The following is a 9687-nucleotide window of genomic DNA, read 5'->3' as shown; positions in this document are numbered from 1 at the left end:
GGTGCCAGAGTCTGGACTATCAAATAATTTGGGTCAGCTTGAGAACCAGTTTCAAGCACTGGAGCTAGAGCGAGAGCCAGTTTTGGTGGTGGAAAAAGAAAAAAACTGATGCTAACCTGGGCACTGGCAAAAGTACGGTGAACCAAGAGAAAAGTTCCAGAGAGCAACAAGCCATCCTCCTCTCTTCATTCTTCCTTGGTACAGATGTGTGGGATGTCGAGTGGGCTGTTCTGGAGGCCCAATGACAGAAACCAGATTTGGCGCAGGCCCTCAGGACTGATTCTTCCCGGATTCCGTCAGCTCTCAAGTCCTGCAATGGAGAATCTGCTCCATTTTGGCTTGCCGTCCTGAGATGAATCCAACTCTCCACCTTTGGATGGCCCAGGATGTCATGAATTGATCGCAAGTGATGATCCTTGACATGGCAGAGGAAGACACTCAGATGATGTTGACAATAATAATGCTTTCAATATATTGAATTTGGCACTGATTTAGAAGGTTCGATGCATGATATTTGTTGTCATCCATCATACATGTTCGGGGAGCTCACTATCTGTCTGCCTGCACCTCAATCAAATTTACCAAAATCACATTACACCACTTGTGCCAATAGTTCGACATCAAGCAACCATAAAGTTAATCTACTTTCAGCCACCAAATTGTCAGGTGCGCCTGGCGCATGTCAAAGAAAGCATCCTCGGGATGGCGGAACGCCCAGCATGGTGCAGAGAGCTGAAACAAATTCACAAACAAGCGCAAAGCTTGCGTCGGCACGGAAATCAGGATATGCCAGTTTTCCCGCATGAGCACAGCTGCGCTGTCTACAAATATAGAGCCCATTGCCTGTGGTTTTAAAACTGTTTCAGTGTAATTGTGTGCTTCTGTGAGTTTCTGTGGGTAACAGGAACAAATGAGGAGATAATGAAAGAAGTCCGCCTGGGGAGAAAATCAAACAGTCAATTTTTTTTTTATTTATTTATTTATTTTTTTGCTCCTTTTTCCTGAGCTCAGCAGTTTTTGAGATGTGAGATTTACATGATTCAACACGAACGTACAGTATGAATTTGGATTTTATTGTAATAAGAACACATCCTCACTGGGGCATGCACTCTGATGTATTTCAGCTGAAATGAGTTGCACCCCTAAAGTCCTATGTGTGGAATAATAAGATGTTATTACAAAAATAAATGGGAAGTCAGAGAGGGGGAAGGGTGGTCATTCAGAGAGTTTTAAAAAAACCCTCAATAAATCTATTCAAATGACCTCAAATCTATATTTGCGACTCCACCCAATGCATTCAGTGATCCCTATCCATCTTGTACACCGTCGTACAGTTAACATGACTATGAGACTTGACCAAAGTGAGATCTCAATCATTCGCAAATCACATTTTTATTGTCATTGTTGCTGACTTCTTCATGTTGACACATTGTCAGCAAGAAAAGAGGTGAGGGAGAAAGCACTTGGCAGCTTCATTGTGTGTGTGTGTGTGTGTGGGAATAAAAACGAAATTCTACTGGACATGAAGTCTGTTCAGCACAATAAACTGGCCAATTATTTCTGAAGTGGCAGGGGAGTGTTTGAAATGTGAGCATTTTTCCCTTTATACAAAACCACTGACTGGGAATAAATGACAAGCACGTAAACAAGACATTGAACTGACGACTTTTCCTTCACCCACTCATTTTTTTTTGACTTAAACTAACACACGTAATAGGCAGATATACAATTGACTACTTGAGCTGACTGCTCAGTACTGCATTCAGCAATGTGTGTGTTTGTTCATAGTGCACACAAATCCCTTTCATCTGAAGCTGCGATTGAAAGGTTGGCTGCTGTATCATAAAGCTGTGTTGTTTGACATTTGATTAAATAGCATTACTGCCAATCAGCGGAGTAAAATATCAGGCATCGGGTCATACGGGTTGCAGAGCCTTAGCTTCGTTGTTTATTGGGTTAGCATTATAAATCTGTATAAAAGTTCTCACAAGACATACGATGTTATGCAAAACTGACTATTTAATTGCTTATATTCAACTAGTTGTGTCTCCGGAATGCATGCACGCCCATGAAGAGTGAAGTTGTACAAGCAATTATGTTTTGTTTTTTTTTGCTGGCTCTAGATGGTATGTCAGAAGTCATTTCTTTCTGCAAGCAATTCAGCTGTTGGCCCCTGTGATGTCACAGTCTGGCTAATCAAATAACGCTGTGACCAAACAAAGTTTGTTGGGTTGTTGGGGTGACAAACGCGAGCAGGAAATCGCATAAACAATGTTTACAGTCCATATTTTTTAATGTTTTAAGTTATGAACAATTGAAATTTTGTTTTCACAACACAAAAAGAGCTACTATGAAAAAAATCAAATGAAAATTAAATAACGTTTTTTTTTTTGTTTTTTTTTAAATAGATTCGCGCCTCATGTGGGCATCCGTGAGAATGGCTGTATATGTCTGTACTTTCTCCAGCAGTCATGTCTCTTTCTGCTAGGAGTCTCATTCACAAGTCGTCAAGGTAATGTAAAGCTGTGATGGTGACTTATTTACATGAGAGAGGAGAGTGCCCCAAAACCGGTTAGTTCTCAAGAGAGGATGATAAGTGCGCTGTAACACTTGATCCTTGGGGTATTGTGACGAAAGCACGTCACATAATTTGTACACAGAGACCTCTTTCAGTTTGGGGAAAATACATTGTCTCCTTTAAGTAAGTGTGAATAGTTTGCCAGACCAAAGGTACATTCGTAAAACAAAAACAACAAAAACGTGGGAATATGTGTTTCCCCACATTCAACAACCTTAAAAAAAGAAAGAATAAAATCGATCATTAGATCAGCAAGCAGAATCATACTTGCACCATTCCATACAATACCGTATTCAAAAGTGGAACAGATGTGAGAAACATGCTCAGCTATCTCTATCCAATGTTCATTTTCAGCCAACTGTCACTAAACAAGGTCAGCCACTGATGGTCTAACAAGAACGAGAGTGTCAGATATCGAGGAAGGAGGGCGGCAGCCGTATTTATTTGTTTTCAGGTCAAGCTACTTGCACAATAAAAGGTTGACCCATGACCCATCCGTCCATTAATCAATGTAAAGATGAATAAATGAATGGTATACATGGCAGCTGGCTTTTTAACAGGCTCGCCTCAACTGTTCAAATCACTTCGAAATCATTCGCCATCGGTGGGGGCGGGGGGCTGATGGATCAGCCAAATGGAGTTTGAAACCTAAAGAGTGACCGGGGGATTGGAAAGTAGATGAGGGGGTGATGAGTGCGTGGCAATCTGCCACTGGTGTGGGAGGTCTCCATTACAAGGGGACAGGGTTAAAGTGGAAGACAGAGAACGTGTATGGTGAAATGGGGTGGGAGTGGAGGGATTTTAGAGGGGAAATGACGAAAGCGAGACAAGTAGAAAGTAGTGTAACAAGTAATCGGACAGCTTTACTACTGGACAACGTGTTGATGTGGGTGGTCTGGGAGGGCCAAGGAGGGGTGACACTTAAGAAATGGGATGTGTTGTTTTCGTGTGATGGTGATATCTAATGTCGAGAACCTGTGGAGGTGAATAGACTAGATGGGATGTCTGTTTTGGCCTTCTCGGATGGATGGATACGGAGAAGAATACCTCTCCTCAGAATTGGAATCGTGTTGGAAACAATATTTTGATGTAGTGATAATTTGACCATTATGCCATTTGCGCTGTATGCATTGGAAGTGCAATGAATATCAAGTTCATTGTTACCTTGTCATCCACCATTTTTTTTTTTAGTTAACATCTCAGTTGCACTGTTCTCAGAAACAAAAGAATATCTGGTAGACATGATCGTAAAATCATGGAGACTGAAACGACAGGGAAAAAGAGAGAGAAGGATGATGGAGACAGAAGAGAGGGAGGAGAGGGAGTAACTGGGCACTCTATTCTTTTCTCTAATATTGATTAGGATCTGACACCATACGTGACACCAGATGTCAACCAAGCAGTTTAAGTTTCTATCGGTTCAGTTAAAGCTGTCAACCCTCATATGACTCACACTTTTATTTATTTTTTTTAACCACAAAAACTGTTTTATTAAACTGCTTCGGTGTGTGTGTGTGTGTGTGTGTGTGTGTGTGTGTGTGTGTGTGTGTGTGTGTGTGTGTGTGTGTGTGCACGTGCATGCGTGTTATGCATTTCCTCAAAAAATCATGACATACGAGAAATATCACATTTATTAAATTTTTTTAATAGGTGCACCCAGTACTATTTGCAACAATGCAAAGATAATGAAATAATTGAAATATTTCATTCTTTAGTCCAAAAACAAAATTATATTTGGTTTAATGGAAACCTGATTTTGTGATTCTACTGTATATTTTCTGCACTTAGATTTTTGCCCTCCATGTAAAAAACAAACAAAAAAAAAACATTTTTTTCTGAAACAATTTGCATATATGTTCTCCTTAATGTTAACCAATACTAGATGCCAAGTGTATATTAATGTCTGCATCATGCTCAACTTTTCATATAATAATGCCGTGTCCATAGCATTCTACACGATTGTGTGCATTTAGATATCTGTGTCTCTGGGTGCATTCTTGCATGCACCGCATTTGTATTGAAGTGGATGTGGTAAGTGGTCTTAAATCACATTTCATTTCATGTGTGGTGCAGATGCGATGTCCACACCAGTGCTGAAATGTCACAGCATTAATACGGTGTGACTATGCCCAGTCATGCATTAAGATTTTGATGTCACATTATAGAGTGTTTAGTTCTGCCTTGATGGGCTGCTGTGCATGAGAATTTTTCATTTACATGACTCAATTGCTAACTTTATGTTTTAAATTATGTTTTAATATCTCCCAAATTGTAAAAAATATATACAAAGTATACTTTATTTCAAATGTCAATATTAAAGCTAGAAAAAAAGGATAAGAACTGTTTTTTCTGTTAACATTTAAAAAGCAATTTATACTGTCTGTGATGAAGCCTTTTTTTTTTTTTTTTGGTGCATTTTGAGTTCTGAACAGCCTGGTTGCAATATTTCAGACAGCCAGGAGGTGGCAGCTTTTCTACTGTTTCCACAAGCTCCAAACTGACTTCGTCCGGTTGGGACGAGCTGAGAAATTTACAGCATTCATCAACAAAATGTACACGGGTGAATAATAGATTGTTTGAATTTAGAGATGTAATATTTAAAAGAATCCTGCGGTAACTTTTGCTGTCACATGTGTGCTTCAAAAAGGTGTGGTTTACTCAAAGGAATATGTGATCTGAAACCGTGGAAACCTATATTGGAAAATACACCCCAAATCATTTTGATTTTCGTATCTAGTAATTTTAGTTAGTTTGTGTTTTATGTTTGCACAGTATACTTGTTTGTTTGAGAAGTCAGCACCAATTTCCTCTCAGAAGTGACTTTGAGAGGTCAGTATTGCATTGCTGTGCTTTTTGTTTTAATCTGCAAACACCAAGTTGTGGGAACATAGCGAATAATCAGCCGTCATCATGCCTGTAAAGCTGTTTTAGTTACACAGAGAACTCTCCCACGGGGTGTTTTGTGGCCATTTAGTCCCCCGTCTTTCTCCGCGAGAGGTCACACACCCACACAGACAGTTTACATTTCCTGTGTCACAAAAGCAATACAGTGCAATTTCCCTGCACAAAATACCCCCTCTGGTCACTGGCAACACAATGACCTTTTCATTCTATCGGCGCACCTCGCGCTCATTCTCCCTCTTGTGATTTTAACAATGACAATACATCTTTAGATGAATATACACTGATGTGTTTTCTTTCATTTCCTCACCGCAGATCCCCTCAAAGCGTTCCAGGAATTGAGGATAATCCTCTTGAAAGAAACATGGAAAGGTAGAGATGCTGGGCGTGCGTCTTGAAAGCAAAAAAGGGGAACTTCATAGATGACCCGAGTAGTGAATGTGTAAGATGGGCAGCGGGACTTATTCCCCCTTGACTTTACCCTCTCCTTTCCACACTTTTCTCCTCCCACCTCTGCAATTGAATGATGACAATTTGTATTTTTTGCTTCTTCTACAGATGCCCACTACTTGTATTTGTCCTCATATCATTTTTTTTTTTTTAAATGTGCTTAGTCTAACTAACTGCTCATCTAAATTATTTGCGTGTTTTTTTTTTTTTTTTGGGCAACTAGTGACTATAGCTCTCTTTCTGGGCTCTGTCGGTTGTTACTTCCCCCTGGCATTCCCCTGCTCTATATTCTTCTCCGTACATCCACAATATACACTTACGCGCACATGAACAACACATTCTCAGTCTAATACAAGGTGTTTCCAGACCACTGCATCTCTGTTTCAGTGGAACAAGACTTACCGTGATTTGATGATTGGCGAAGTTGGCAAAAGTTAACTTGATCATGTGCTAGTATGCAACGTGTGTTTGTGTGTATGTATGTGTGTGTGTGTGTGTGTGTGTGTGTGTGTGTGTGTGTGTGTGTGTGTTTGTTCTACATCACAACATGCAAGCAATTATAGGTTCTATGTTTAAAACAAACAGTTAGTGCTTTGAGCAAATAGAATAAAATTAACTTGACAATAATATTTGCTCTCTTTTCAGAATGTTTATGACAAAAAATTTGCCGTAACATTTTGGTGCACTTGGTTCACTTTGATGCTCAGAGTCTTGACTGCCTTTTCACACGACCTTCCTGTTTCCTATGGTTTGATCCATGCCTAAATCGTTCTGCTCTCCTTATGTATGCATATGAACAAGTTTCCATTCATGATAATGTCATGTTGTGGGGATATTTTTTTCCGCAAGTGCAAGCACATCAGGAGGGTGGGTTGGGTCGGGCATCGACTATGTCGACTGTGTTCCTTTGACATTTGTGTTTGGTCGGCAGGCAATCTACCAACTGTCAATCACAGACAGGCGACCCAAGTTGGGAATCATCAAGGAGTCTGACTTGGGGTGTCAGTGCTGAGAAGGATCTATTTGAGCGCGACACGCTATCAGCGGCAAATCTGAAGATGGGTCCATTGTCAGACTGGATGCACATATTCATGAGTGAGCTACGCTCACATCCATGCTTTTATATTGTTTTGTCTTTTCCTTGGGCCGTTGCACATGGTATTTAAACATATGCCACTTTTAAATTACAATAAATGGATTGAAAAGATTGATCATGTAAAGAGCTGCCATTTGGTAAAGCCTAAGATGACTTCTTGCACTTTTTTTTACCCTCTCACATGAGAACAAATATTTGCATGTATTAATTTGGCTTTGATTTTTGGACTAACATTTCCCAGTTCATCAAAGTGATAAAACAAAAACACCAGATCAGAGTCAAACTAATCGAAACAGATTTACTTCCTTCCAACTGCTCTTCGATTGCTTTTTATGAGACTGTATTAAATCAGCAATGCCCCCTCAAGGCTTATGATCATTTGAAATCGATTGATAGAAAATGACTTTTCCACAGGAATAAAGCATCACACTTTGCCTAACCTTTGAACTTTGGCCACACTTGCCTCTGGCTCAACGGCGCAGACGGCTGCTGGGGTTCAGTGTGACATCAAGATGCGTTTAGGTGTGCTCATGCTTTAAATATGGAAATAAAGTTTGTTCTGTTTTCTCTCCATCAAAACGCATAGAATTAAAGCCTCTCACCGTATGATATTATAATGGGAAAACAATGTTCCCTCCCGTCCCAAAATGAGGTACACCTACACAATTTGAAAGCTGTACCAGAAAGAAAAAAAAAAATCTCATTTTTGACAAGAGGATTCAATCACAATGTGCCTGCACATGTGTTTTGTCTTGAAGAAAAGTACCGATTCTCTAATGGAACAGAAAAGATTGTATTAATAAGAACTCATGTATCTTTGCCCCTTTATCTATGTCAGCAACTTATAGTGACAGAAAGAACAAATAAATGCTCTCCTTGTAGGTGGCAAAAAGTATGAAATTGACATATGCATCCTCTTTTTGTGACACCTTTGTTTGATGGCGTGCCATCTGATTTTCGAAGTTAAATATGTGCCTTGGCTCAATAAAGGTTGGAAATTACCGGCTTTTGGAAATTACCTAACCCCCTTCAATTCTGCTTCTGTAGATTGCAAATTTCCCCAGTGTGGGACAAATAAAGGTTCTCTTATCTTATCTTATCTTATATTATCTTAAAGTATGGCTCAACTCTTAACTGACCGTGATTTAAATGAAATCAATTTTAACGAAAGTCATATTGGATTATCAGAAAACAAGACGTTTGTGTCTCCTATGGTTATTTCTACATCATGTAGATAGTGGGATTGTTTGTATTAATGATGAAGGCAGAAGTAACCATTCATGTTTTGTTTATGACGCTTGAAGCACAGTGAAATCCATGCTTTCTTAACCTACAGTCGTACAGCGGTTGGAGGACCACCCGCCTTGAAAATGTGTGTCTCCATTGCGAACAAAACGATTCCCAACTGTAATCAATCTCACGCTTGGCAACGTTGCACGAATCCTTCTTTCCTGTTTTCTTTACTTTTTTTTTCTTTGTTTCTTTGTTTGTTTCTGTCTTTCTTTACGCCAAATCTTAAGACTGCAATCGACATGACTGGTTTGGAGAATGAAGATGTTTTTTGTTTTTTTTGTTTGTTTCATTTATTTAGACCACAACACATGTAAACATTCAGAAATGCCACAAATTTTCCAACTGAACAGTTTTAAGTTATAACTTGACTGCTGTTTCTGTACTTGTTAATACACTAATATGGACAAGTTTTTTTTTTGATGATGTTTAGAAATAAGAACATGAATATGACTTTGTCAATTGTTGCATTCCGAAACATAAAAAAAAAAAAAACAAAAAAAAAAAACGTTAATTCTCTAAGAATTTCTGTCTTCTCAAAGAGGCCCAGTGAACTGGCTCAAATTTAGGTACTGCATATAAAGTTGTGCATTTGGTTTGAAATTTATCATTCCTGCCTGCAGTAATGATGTTGGGTGGTCTCATTTTTATGACAGGTGGTCAAATTCATTAGTTAAGCAGTATATTTTGCCCCAAAATACTAGGAGGCATGCAGGTATAAATGAGTGTACCTCTATCAGGAGTGTATTTTGACAGAATGAGAGATTGTACTTTTGAGCCATGAAATTGCAGACTGGTAAGCCGTAGGCGATCACCAGGTGTGACTGATGCAACCAGGGCTTGCTTGGACAAATGTAACAGAGCGCACCAACATTCCTTCCTGTCAATCATATTATAAAATGCATTATATGGGCTAAAGTTTTTGGAGAGACTTTGCAATCAGTGAATTGATCAATAAAGGCTATGGTTCCGACCTAAAAACCATGATATGCTTTTCTTTTATGTCATACCCTTTGCATTTTGAAACAAACTTCCTGCTGAGTGTTTGATACTTTACGAAACTTATATATTTTTTTTGTTGTAACAAAAAATATCTGACAACAAAGTTATCATTCAGGTACCTTTTTTGTATTTATTTGCAAGATATGTTTCCATGTAAAAAAAAAAAAAGATGTATAAAATAGCCGTGATGAACTCTAACAGAGGACGCATGGTTAAAATACAATACTGACAATGACGGAAGTCTTAACTTCTTAATCCAAATTTAGATGCTGTTTTTTTCTGCAGCTTCAATTGGGATCTGATTGCCTTTCTCTTTGCCTGTCCTGTGATGCCCACCAGTGTGACCCCCCTACAGAGAGAGTGAGAGAGA

General features: G+C 39.0%; 1 long non-coding RNA gene across 1 annotated transcript; it reads left to right on the top strand.

The window, feature by feature from the left end:
* Positions 1 to 5793: 5793 nt before the first annotated feature.
* LOC109521874 (uncharacterized) lies at positions 5794 to 7140 on the top strand. Its single transcript, XR_002169452.1, has 2 exons — positions 5794 to 5851; positions 6861 to 7140. It is a non-coding gene; the product is annotated as an uncharacterized LOC109521874 (long non-coding RNA).
* Positions 7141 to 9687: the final 2547 nt, after the last annotated feature.

The sequence above is a fragment of the Hippocampus comes genome, unplaced genomic scaffold (genome assembly GCF_001891065.2).
Source record: "Hippocampus comes isolate QL1 unplaced genomic scaffold, H_comes_QL1_v1.1 scaffold135, whole genome shotgun sequence".
NCBI classification, from domain to species: domain Eukaryota; kingdom Metazoa; phylum Chordata; class Actinopteri; order Syngnathiformes; family Syngnathidae; genus Hippocampus; species Hippocampus comes.
Note: the sequence above shows the minus strand (reverse complement) of the source record. Positions and strands in the feature narration are given on the sequence as shown.